The 10,003-nt window shown below is 69.2% G+C and overlaps 3 pseudogenes; all 3 read right to left on the bottom strand.

Moving 5' to 3' along the window:
• Nucleotides 1–2,113: 2,113 nt before the first annotated feature.
• Nucleotides 2,114–2,233, bottom strand: LOC148756896 (5S ribosomal RNA; annotated as a pseudogene).
• A 3,855-nt stretch (nucleotides 2,234–6,088) lies between these two features.
• LOC148756895 (5S ribosomal RNA) lies at nucleotides 6,089–6,208 on the bottom strand (annotated as a pseudogene).
• A 2,050-nt stretch (nucleotides 6,209–8,258) lies between these two features.
• Nucleotides 8,259–8,378, bottom strand: LOC148756894 (5S ribosomal RNA; annotated as a pseudogene).
• Nucleotides 8,379–10,003: the final 1,625 nt, after the last annotated feature.

Genomic DNA, 10,003 nt, shown 5'->3' with positions numbered 1-10,003 from the left:
CTCCCTGCTTAGCTCCCGAGATCAGAGGAGATGGGGCGCGTTCAGGGTGGTATGGCCGTAGACGCTGGGACCCGGCTCCCCGCGCCCCAAGAGCTTGCTCCCGGCCTGCCTCTGACCGCGCGCCGTGCTGCTGGGCCGCTAGGGTGGCGAGCACGTCTGCCTGAGCGCCTCCCGCCCGCTCCCCGCCTCCTCCGGACGCCGCTGGTGTGGGCGACGGGCTACTCCTGGCCCGCAGCGAGGCCCCTTCGCGCCCCCCAGTGGCTCTAACGGGCCTCTGTCACTTCCATGACTGTGACATATGTCTGGGCGCCCTGGCATCCTGGGCCTCCCCAGGCCCCGAAGGGCTTTTACCCCACCCCCCTACCCCAACCCCTCTCTTCTTCCCCCAGCCCCACAACCGCACACCCCCCTTGCTGCTGTGCTGTCCCCACCTCTCAGGGCCACCGAGGGGGTCGCAGGGTCCTCTCAGTCCCCTCCGGCCCTAGGGACGTGCAACCCAGGCCCTGGCCCTGACCGGACCCATCCACAGGCCCAAAGCCAGGGAGAGCCACCCGCGCCACCAGGGTGCAGCATCTCCAGTCTGCAGCCACCCTTCGTCACAAGCCTTCAGTCTGGGCCCTGGAACCCTCGTCAGCGACCGGAGCCCCGCCCGATGTCCGGTCCCTTCACTGGCTACACGTCACCTCTCCTGACCCAGGGAGGTGAGAGAGAGGATGAGAGAAGGCCAGAGACGGAGCAACAGAGAGGCGGAGAGAGACAGACGGGGACTGTGGGGACAGACTCGCAGAGAGCACTCTCCAGGCTCTGGGCCTCGCGTGGAGGGGTGCTGCTTGGGGGCTGCATGGTCATCAGCTGTGACCGCTTGGCCATCAGCTGTTGCCAGTTGGCCACTGGCCACCGGAGGAGCTGCGGTGGCCAAGTTAGGAAGCGCGGATGGTGGACTGCAAATTGCAGAGGGGCGCGGATTGCAGTGGGCCCGCTTGGCGGGTCGACGGGCGGTGTGTCGGTGGGTTGGCAGAGAAGCGGCCGACAGGTTGGGGATCGGGCGGCTCCGGCTTGCCGTGGCTCCGAGCCAGCCGCCCGTGAGACATAGTGCTATGAGCCCCCTATCCGTGGCTCTGTTGGTGTTCCCTCTTGGCCTCGCCATATCCTGCCTTCTTGTGCGGGCAGAGGGACTAGAGTCCCCGCAGGACAGGGACCGACAGAGAGAACGGGAGGAGGAGAAAGAGGGAGCGAGATCGAAATATACACCTATATGTACCTGTATGTACCTAGACATACAGAGAGACATGGACAGAGACAGAGAAAGATGGGGCTGGCACGCGGGGAGAGAGCTCCTGAGCCAGAGCCAGAGCCCAACAGGCACGTCACAGAGCCAGAGAGACATGGGGTGGGGGAGGGGGGAGGGACGCACAAGCGGGCACACGGACTGGGACAGACGCACTGACGCTGCTTTGAAGTGGCAGCTTCTCAACCGAAGTGTGGTCATGCCCGTGGCTGGGCTCCACTAAGGAGGCAGTGCCCGGGCATTGAAAGTCACCCTTGAAGCCCCCGGGCCGGGCGGGAGGGCCAGTGGGCTCCGAGCCCCGCCCAGGAACCCCCCCGCCCCGCGGGAGGAGAGTGGCAGCCCACAGGCACCCTGGTTGAGAGTGTTGTGTGCCTGCGTGCCTGCACTTCCCCTTGTGGTGGTCTCTCCTGGAGTCCGAGGGCGTGCGGTGTGTTGGGGTGCTGCTCCCTCAGTCCCCTGCTTTGTCCCGGCTCTTTGTACCCTGTGTGTTGGGGCCACCGCGGGAAGGGAGGGTTCCTGGCTCTTGTGGGCGATGGGAGGGGGCGCGCGGGGGTGTGGGGAGAGGTGCCTGCCGGCGGAGACACAGGCTCGGCTAACTGCTGCTGGCTGACTGCCTGCCTCGGCGAAGAGGACTAAGAAGAGGGTGTGGGGGTGAGCCCTGGCCGACGGGCCTGGTGTGCGGCCGGGGCTGCCAGCTTGTAGCGCCGGGTGGCTGACCGGCCTCTGGCCAGGGGGACCTTCGGCTGGATGGGCGGCTGCAGAGGGGCAAGGGGCGGCAGGGGTTCGGAGGCAGCCACGCAGGGGCGGCCGCGCAAAAGGAGAGGCGAGCAAAAGCCTACAGGTATTCCCAGGCGGTCTCCCATCCAAGCACTAACCGGGCCCCTCCCTGCTTAGCTCCCGAGATCAGAGGAGATCGGGCGCGTTCAGGGTGGTACGGCCATAGACGATGGGACTCGGCTCCCCGCGCCCCAAGAGCCTGCTCCCGGCCTGCCTCGTGAGCGCGCGCCATGCAGATGCGCGGCTCCGGTGGCGAGCATCGACCTGCTGGCCGGCTCTGCCAGCACCGCGTCCCCCCCCCAGTCCGGCTCCCCGCCTCTTCCGAATGCCCCTGGCGTGGGCGGCGGGCTACTCCTGGCCGGCAGCGAGGCCCCTTCGCGCCACCCGAGGCTCCATGGGACACTGCCACTTCCCTGATGGTGCCAGAAGTCGTGGAACTCTGGCATCCTGGGACTCCCCGGACCCAGACCGCCATACACCCCGCCCCCCTACCGCCACCAGGTTTACCAACAACCGCACCCCCAAGGCTGGGGGAGGCCTGCACCAGCAGGCAACCCTGGGCTTGGGAGTTGTGGGAGGACCCCGCGGCGGCGGCTTGGGCGGCTGCGGAGGGGGGGGCTGCGGCGGCGGCGGCGGCGGAGGAGGCCGGGAGAGCAGAGGCGGGAGATTGAGGGAGTATGGCGATGGTGGCGGCGGCGGCGGGGGCTGGGGCGGAGGCGGGGGAGATGGCGGTGCTGGAGGCGGGGAGAGCGGAGGAGGGAGATTGAGGGAGTGCGGCAATGGCGGCGGCAGGGGCGGGGGTGGGGAACAGGGCAGCACTGGCGGCGGGGATGGGGAGCGCGGTGCTGGCGGCCGAGGGGGAGAGAGCAGAGGAGGGAGTTTGAGGGAGTACGGCGATGGCGGCGGCGGGGGCGGGGGAGGGGGCGAGGGCAGCGCTGGCGGAGGGGGTGGGGAGCGCGGTGATCGCGGCGGCGGCGGCGGCGGGAGAAGCGGGGGCTGATCGCGAGCAGCGATGGCGGCGGCGGCGGCGGCGACGGCGGCGCGGGAGGGTTGCGAGGTCGGCGATGGAGGCGGCGGCAGCGTTGGGGGCTGTGTCGGCGGGCGCTGGGCGCGGGGAGGGTTGGCGGCGGCGGTAGCGGGGAAGAGGGCGGTGCTGGCGGCGGAGGAGGGGAGAGCAGAGGCGGGAGATTGAAGCAGTACAGCGATGGCGGTGGCGAGGGCGGGGGCAGGGGTGAGGTCAGCGCTGGAGGGGGGTGTGGGGAGCGCGGTGATGGCGGCGGATTTGGCGGTGGCGGCGGGGGCGAGGGCAGCGCTGTTGGCGGTGGCGGCGATCGAAGGTCGGTGAAGGGATCGAGATGACAGCCTCCGGGACTGAAGAGGACTGAGAAGAGGGTGTGCGGGGGAGCCCTGGCCGACGGGCCTGGTGTGCGGCCGGGGCTGCCAGCTTGTAGTGCCTGGCGGCTAACCCTCTGCTGGTCAGGGGGACCTTCGGCTGGCTGGGCGGCTGCAGAGAGGCAAGGGGCGGCAGGGGTTCGGAGGGAGCCACGCCGGGGCGGCGGCGCAAAAGGAGAGGCGAGCAAAAGCCTGCAGCTATTCCCAGGCGGTCTCCCATCCAAGTACTAACCGGGCCCCTCCCTGCTTAGCTCCCGAGATCAGACGAGATCTGGCGCGTGCAGGGTGGTGTGGCCTTAGGCGCTGGGACCCGGCTCCCGGCACTCCAAGATCCTTCTCCCGATCTGCTTCTGAGCGCGCGCCATGCTGCTGGGCCGCTCCGGTGGCGAGCACGTCTGCCCGAGCGCCTCCCGCCAGCTCCCCGCCTCCTCCGGACGCCGCTGGTGTGGGCGACGGGCTACTCCTGGCCCGCAGCGAGGCCCCTTCGCGCCCCCCAGTGGCTCTAACGGGCCTCTGTCACTTCCCTGACTGTGACATATGTCTGGGCGCCCTGGCATCCTGGGCCTCCCCAGGCCCCGAAGGGCTTTTACCCCGCCCCCCTACCCCAACCCCTCTCATCTCCCCCCAGCCCCACAACCGCACACCCCCCCTTGCTGCTGTGCTGTCCCCACCTCTCAGGGCCACCGAGGGGGTCGCAGGGTCCTCTCAGTCCCCTCCACCCTAGGGATGTGCAACCCAGGCCCTGGCCCTGGCCGGCCCCACCCACTGGCCCAAAGCCAGGGAGAGCCACCCGCCACCAGGGGGCAGCACGTCCAGTCTGCCGCCACCCTTCCTCACACAGCCTTCTTTCTGGGTTCTCGCCCCTCGTCAGCGACCGGCGTCCCGCCCGATCACTGTTCACTTCACTGGCTACACGTCACCTCTCCTGACCCAGGGAGGTGAGAGAGAGGATGAGAGAAGGCCAGAGACGGAGCAAGAGAGAGGCGGAGAGAGACAGACGGGGACTGTGGGGACAGACTCGCAGAGAGCACTTTCCAGGCTCTGGGCCTCGCGTGGAGGGGTGCTGCGTGGGGGCTGCATGGATATCAGCTGTGACCGCTTGGCCATCAGCTGTTGCCAGTTGGCCATTGGCCACCGGCAGAGCTGCGGTGGCCAAGCTAGGAAGCGCGGATTGTGGACTGCAAATTGCAGAGGGGCGCGGACTGCAGTTGGCCGGCTTGGTGGGTCGGTAGGTTGGTGGGTCTTGTGGTCGGCAGAGAATCGGCCGGCAGGCTGGGGATCGGGCGGCTCCGGCTTGCCGAGTCTCCAAGCCAGCCGCCCGTGAGACATGGTGCTATGAGCCCCCTATCCGTGGCTCTGTTGGTGTTCCCTCTTGGCCTCGCCAAATCCTGCATTCTTGTGCGGGCAGAGGGGCTAGAGTCCCCGCAGGACAGGGACAGACAGACAGAACGGGAGGAGGAGTAAGAGGGAGCGAGATGGAAATATGCTCGTATATGTACATGTATGTATCTAGACATACAGAGAGACATGGACAGAGACAGAGAAAGAGGGGGCTGGCACGCGGGGAGAGAGCTCCTGAGCCAGAGCCAGAGCCCAACAGGCACGTCACAGAGCCCGACGGATATGGGGTGGGGGAGGGTGTGAGGGACGCACAGGCGGGCACACGGACTGTTACAGACGCACTGAGGCTGTGTTGAAGTGGCAGCTCCTCCACCGGAGTGTGGTCGTGCCCGGGGCTGGGCTCCGCTAAGGAGGCATTGCCCTGGCGTTGGCAGTCACCATTGAAGCCTCCGGGGCGGGCCGCCAGGGTCTCCGGAGGGCCTGTGGTCTCTGAGCCCCGCCCAGGCACCCGCCCGCGGGAGGAGAGTGGCAGCCCCCAGGCACCCTGGTTGTGAGGGTTGTGCGCCTGCGTGCCTGCTCTGCCCTTGTGGTGGTCTCCCCTGGAGTCGATGGCGCGTGGTGCGTTGGGGTGCTGCTCCCGCCGTCCCCTGGTTTGTCCCGGCTCTTTGTGCCCTGTGTTTCAGGGACACCGTGGCCGGCGGGAAGGGAGGGCTCCTGGCTCTTGTGGGAGACGGGAGGGGCGCGCGGGGGTGTGGGGCGAGGTGCCTGCCAGCGGAGACAGAAGACTCCGGTGGGGCGGGGCGGGTGGGCGTCCCGTTTGCCCGAGGACACGCCGATCCTGTGTGTCGGGTCCCGGGGGCAGGCGCAGGGATGGGCGTCCCCTGGGCTCGGGCCGAGGTGCAAAGCACCGGCACGTCCTGGGATGGAGAGAGCCTGGTGGAGGCCTGCGCCGGCAGGCAGCCCTGGGCTTGGGCGTTGGGGGTTGCGGCGGCGGCAGGGTCGGGGAGCGAGAGGGAGCCCTGCGATGGCGGTGGCGGCGGCGGCTACCGAGACGCGGCTGACTGCTGCAGGCTGACGGCCTGCCTCGGCGAAGAGCACTAAGAAGAGGGAGTGGGGGGGAGCCCTGGCCGACAGGCCTGGTGTGCGGCCGGGGATGCGAGCTTGTATTGCTGGGCGGCTGACCCTCCTCTGGCCAGGGGGACCTTCGGCTGCCTGGGCGGCTGCAGAGGGGCAAGGGGCGGCAGGGGTTCGGAGGGAGCCACGCCGGGGCGGCGGCGCAAAAGGAGAGGCGAGCAAAAGCCTGCAGCTATTCCCAGGCGGTCTCCCATCCAAGTACTAACCAGGCCCCTCCCTGCTTAGCTCCCGAGATCAGAGGAGATCGGGCGCGTTCAGGGTGGTATGGCCGTAGACGCTGGGACCCGGCTCCCCGCGCCCCAAGAGCCTGCTCCCGGCCTGCCTCTGACCGCGCGCCGTGCTGCTGGGCCGCTAGGGTGGCGAGCACGTCTGCCTGAGCGCCTCCCGCCCGCTCCCCGCCTCCTCCGGACGCCGCTGGTGTGGGCGACGGGCTACTCCTGGCCCGCAGCGAGGCCCCTTCGCGCCCCCCAGTGGCTCTAACGGGCCTCTGTCACTTCCATGACTGTGACATATGTCTGGGCGCCCTGGCATCCTGGGCCTCCCCAGGCCCCGAAGGGCTTTTACCCCACCCCCCTACCCCAACCCCTCTCTTCTTCCCCCAGCCCCACAACCGCACACCCCCCTTGCTGCTGTGCTGTCCCCACCTCTCAGGGCCACCGAGGGGGTCGCAGGGTCCTCTCAGTCCCCTCCGGCCCTAGGGACGTGCAACCCAGGCCCTGGCCCTGACCGGACCCATCCACAGGCCCAAAGCCAGGGAGAGCCACCCGCGCCACCAGGGTGCAGCATCTCCAGTCTGCAGCCACCCTTCGTCACAAGCCTTCAGTCTGGGCCCTGGAACCCTCGTCAGCGACCGGAGCCCCGCCCGATGTCCGGTCCCTTCACTGGCTACACGTCACCTCTCCTGACCCAGGGAGGTGAGAGAGAGGATGACAGAAGGCCAGAGACGGAGCAACAGAGAGGCGGAGAGAGACAGACGGGGACTGTGGGGACAGACTCGCAGAGAGCACTCTCCAGGCTCTGGGCCTCGCGTGGAGGGGTGCTGCTTGGGGGCTGCATGGTCATCAGCTGTGACCGCTTGGCCATCAGCTGTTGCCAGTTGGCCACTGGCCACCGGAGGAGCTGCGGTGGCCAAGCTGGGAAGCGCGGATGGTGGACTGCAAATTGCAGAGGGGCGCGGATTGCAGTGGGCCCGCTTGGCGGGTCGACGGGCGGTGTGTCGGTGGGTTGGCAGAGAAGCGGCCGACAGGTTGGGGATCGGGCGGCTCCGGCTTGCCGTGGCTCCGAGCCAGCCGCCCGTGAGACATAGTGCTATGAGCCCCCTATCCGTGGCTCTGTTGGTGTTCCCTCTTGGCCTCGCCATATCCTGCCTTCTTGTGCGGGCAGAGGGACTAGAGTCCCCGCAGGACAGGGACCGACAGAGAGAACGGGAGGAGGAGAAAGAGGGAGCGAGATCGAAATATACACCTATATGTACCTGTATGTACCTAGACATACAGAGAGACATGGACAGAGACAGAGAAAGATGGGGCTGGCACGCGGGGAGAGAGCTCCTGAGCCAGAGCCAGAGCCCAACAGGCACGTCACAGAGCCAGAGAGACATGGGGTGGGGGAGGGGGGAGGGACGCACAAGCGGGCACACGGACTGGGACAGACGCACTGACGCTGCTTTGAAGTGGCAGGTTCTCAACCGAAGTGTGGTCATGCCCGTGGCTGGGCTCCACTAAGGAGGCAGTGCCCGGGCATTGAAAGTCACCCTTGAAGCCCCCGGGCCGGGCGGGAGGGCCAGTAGGCTCCGAGCCCCGCCCAGGAACCCCCCCGCCCCGCGGGAGGAGAGTGGCAGCCCACAGGCACCCTGGTTGAGAGTGTTGTGTGCCTGCGTGCCTGCACTTCCCCTTGTGGTGGTCTCTCCTGGAGTCCGAGGGCGTGCGGTGTGTTGGGGTGCTGCTCCCTCAGTCCCCTGCTTTGTCCCGGCTCTTTGTACCCTGTGTGTTGGGGCCACCGCGGGAAGGGAGGGTTCCTGGCTCTTGTGGGCGATGGGAGGGGGCGCGCGGGGGTGTGGGGAGAGGTGCCTGCCGGCGGAGACACAGGCTCGGCTAACTGCTGCTGGCTGACTGCCTGCCTCGGCGAAGAGGACTAAGAAGAGGGTGTGGGGGTGAGCCCTGGCCGACGGGCCTGGTGTGCGGCCGGGGCTGCCAGCTTGTAGCGCCGGGTGGCTGACGGGCCTCTGGCCAGGGGGACCTTCGGCTGGATGGGCGGCTGCAGAGGGGCAAGGGGCGGCAGGGGTTCGGAGGCAGCCACGCAGGGGCGGCGGCGCAAAAGGAGAGGCGAGCAAAAGCCTACAGGTATTCCCAGGCGGTCTCCCATCCAAGCACTAACCGGGCCCCTCCCTGCTTAGCTCCCGAGATCAGAGGAGATCGGGCGCGTTCAGGGTGGTACGGCCATAGACGATGGGACTCGGCTCCCCGCGCCCCAAGAGCCTGCTCCCGGCCTGCCTCGTGAGCCCGCGCCATGCAGATGCGCGGCTCCGGTGGCGAGCATCGACCTGCTGGCCGGCTCTGCCAGCACCGCGTCCCCCCCCCAGTCCGGCTCCCCGCCTCTTCCGAATGCCCCTGGCGTGGGCGGCGGGCTACTCCTGGCCGGCAGCGAGGCCCCTTCGCGCCACCCGAGGCTCCATGGGACACTGCCACTTCCCTGATGGTGCCAGAAGTCGTGGAACTCTGGCATCCTGGGACTCCCCGGACCCAGACCGCCATACACCCCGCCCCCCTACCGCCACCAGGTTTACCAACAACCGCACCCCCAAGGCTGGGGGAGGCCTGCACCAGCAGGCAACCCTGGGCTTGGGAGTTGTGGGAGGACCCCGCGGCGGCGGCTTGGGCGGCTGCGGAGGGGGGGGCTGCGGCGGCGGCGGCGGCGGAGGAGGCCGGGAGAGCAGAGGCGGGAGATTGAGGGAGTATGGCGATGGTGGCGGCGGCGGCGGGGGCTGGGGCGGAGGCGGGGGAGATGGCGGTGCTGGAGGCGGGGAGAGCGGAGGAGGGAGATTGAGGGAGTGCGGCAATGGCGGCGGCAGGGGCGGGGGTGGGGAACAGGGCAGCACTGGCGGCGGGGATGGGGAGCGCGGTGCTGGCGGCCGAGGGGGAGAGAGCAGAGGAGGGAGTTTGAGGGAGTACGGCGATGGCGGCGGCGGGGGCGGGGGAGGGGGCGAGGGCAGCGCTGGCGGAGGGGGTGGGGAGCGCGGTGATCGCGGCGGCGGCGGCGGCGGGAGAAGCGGGGGCTGATCGCGAGCAGCGATGGCGGCGGCGGCGGCGGCGGCGGCGCGGGAGGGTTGCGAGGTCGGCGATGGAGGCGGCGGCGGCAGCGTTGGGGGCTGTGTCGGCGGGCGCTGGGCGCGGGGAGGGTTGGCGGCGGCGGTAGCGGGGAAGAGGGCGGTGCTGGCGGCGGAGGAGGGGAGAGCAGAGGCGGGAGATTGAAGCAGTACAGCGATGGCGGTGGCGAGGGCGGGGGCAGGGGTGAGGTCAGCGCTGGAGGGGGGTGTGGGGAGCGCGGTGATGGCGGCGGATTTGGCGGTGGCGGCGGGGGCGAGGGCAGCGCTGTTGGCGGTGGCGGCGATCGAAGGTCGGCGAAGGGATCGAGATGACAGCCTCCGGGACTGAAGAGGACTGAGAAGAGGGTGTGCGGGGGAGCCCTGGCCGACGGGCCTGGTGTGCGGCCGGGGCTGCCAGCTTGTAGTGCCTGGCGGCTAACCCTCTGCTGGTCAGGGGGACCTTCGGCTGGCTGGGCGGCTGCAGAGAGGCAAGGGGCGGCAGGGGTTCGGAGGGAGCCACGCCGGGGCGGCGGCGCAAAAGGAGAGGCGAGCAAAAGCCTGCAGCTATTCCCAGGCGGTCTCCCATCCAAGTACTAACCGGGCCCCTCCCTGCTTAGCTCCCGAGATCAGACGAGATCTGGCGCGTGCAGGGTGGTGTGGCCTTAGGCGCTGGGACCCGGCTCCCGGCACTCCAAGATCCTTCTCCCGATCTGCTTCTGAGCGCGCGCCATGCTGCTGGGCCGCTCCGGTGGCGAGCACGTCTGCCC

This window comes from Rhinolophus sinicus, chromosome 10, assembly GCF_057876585.1.
Source record: "Rhinolophus sinicus isolate RSI-liver-muscle chromosome 10, RSI-T2T, whole genome shotgun sequence".
NCBI classification, from domain to species: Eukaryota; Metazoa; Chordata; class Mammalia; order Chiroptera; family Rhinolophidae; genus Rhinolophus; species Rhinolophus sinicus.
Note: the sequence above shows the minus strand (reverse complement) of the source record. Positions and strands in the feature narration are given on the sequence as shown.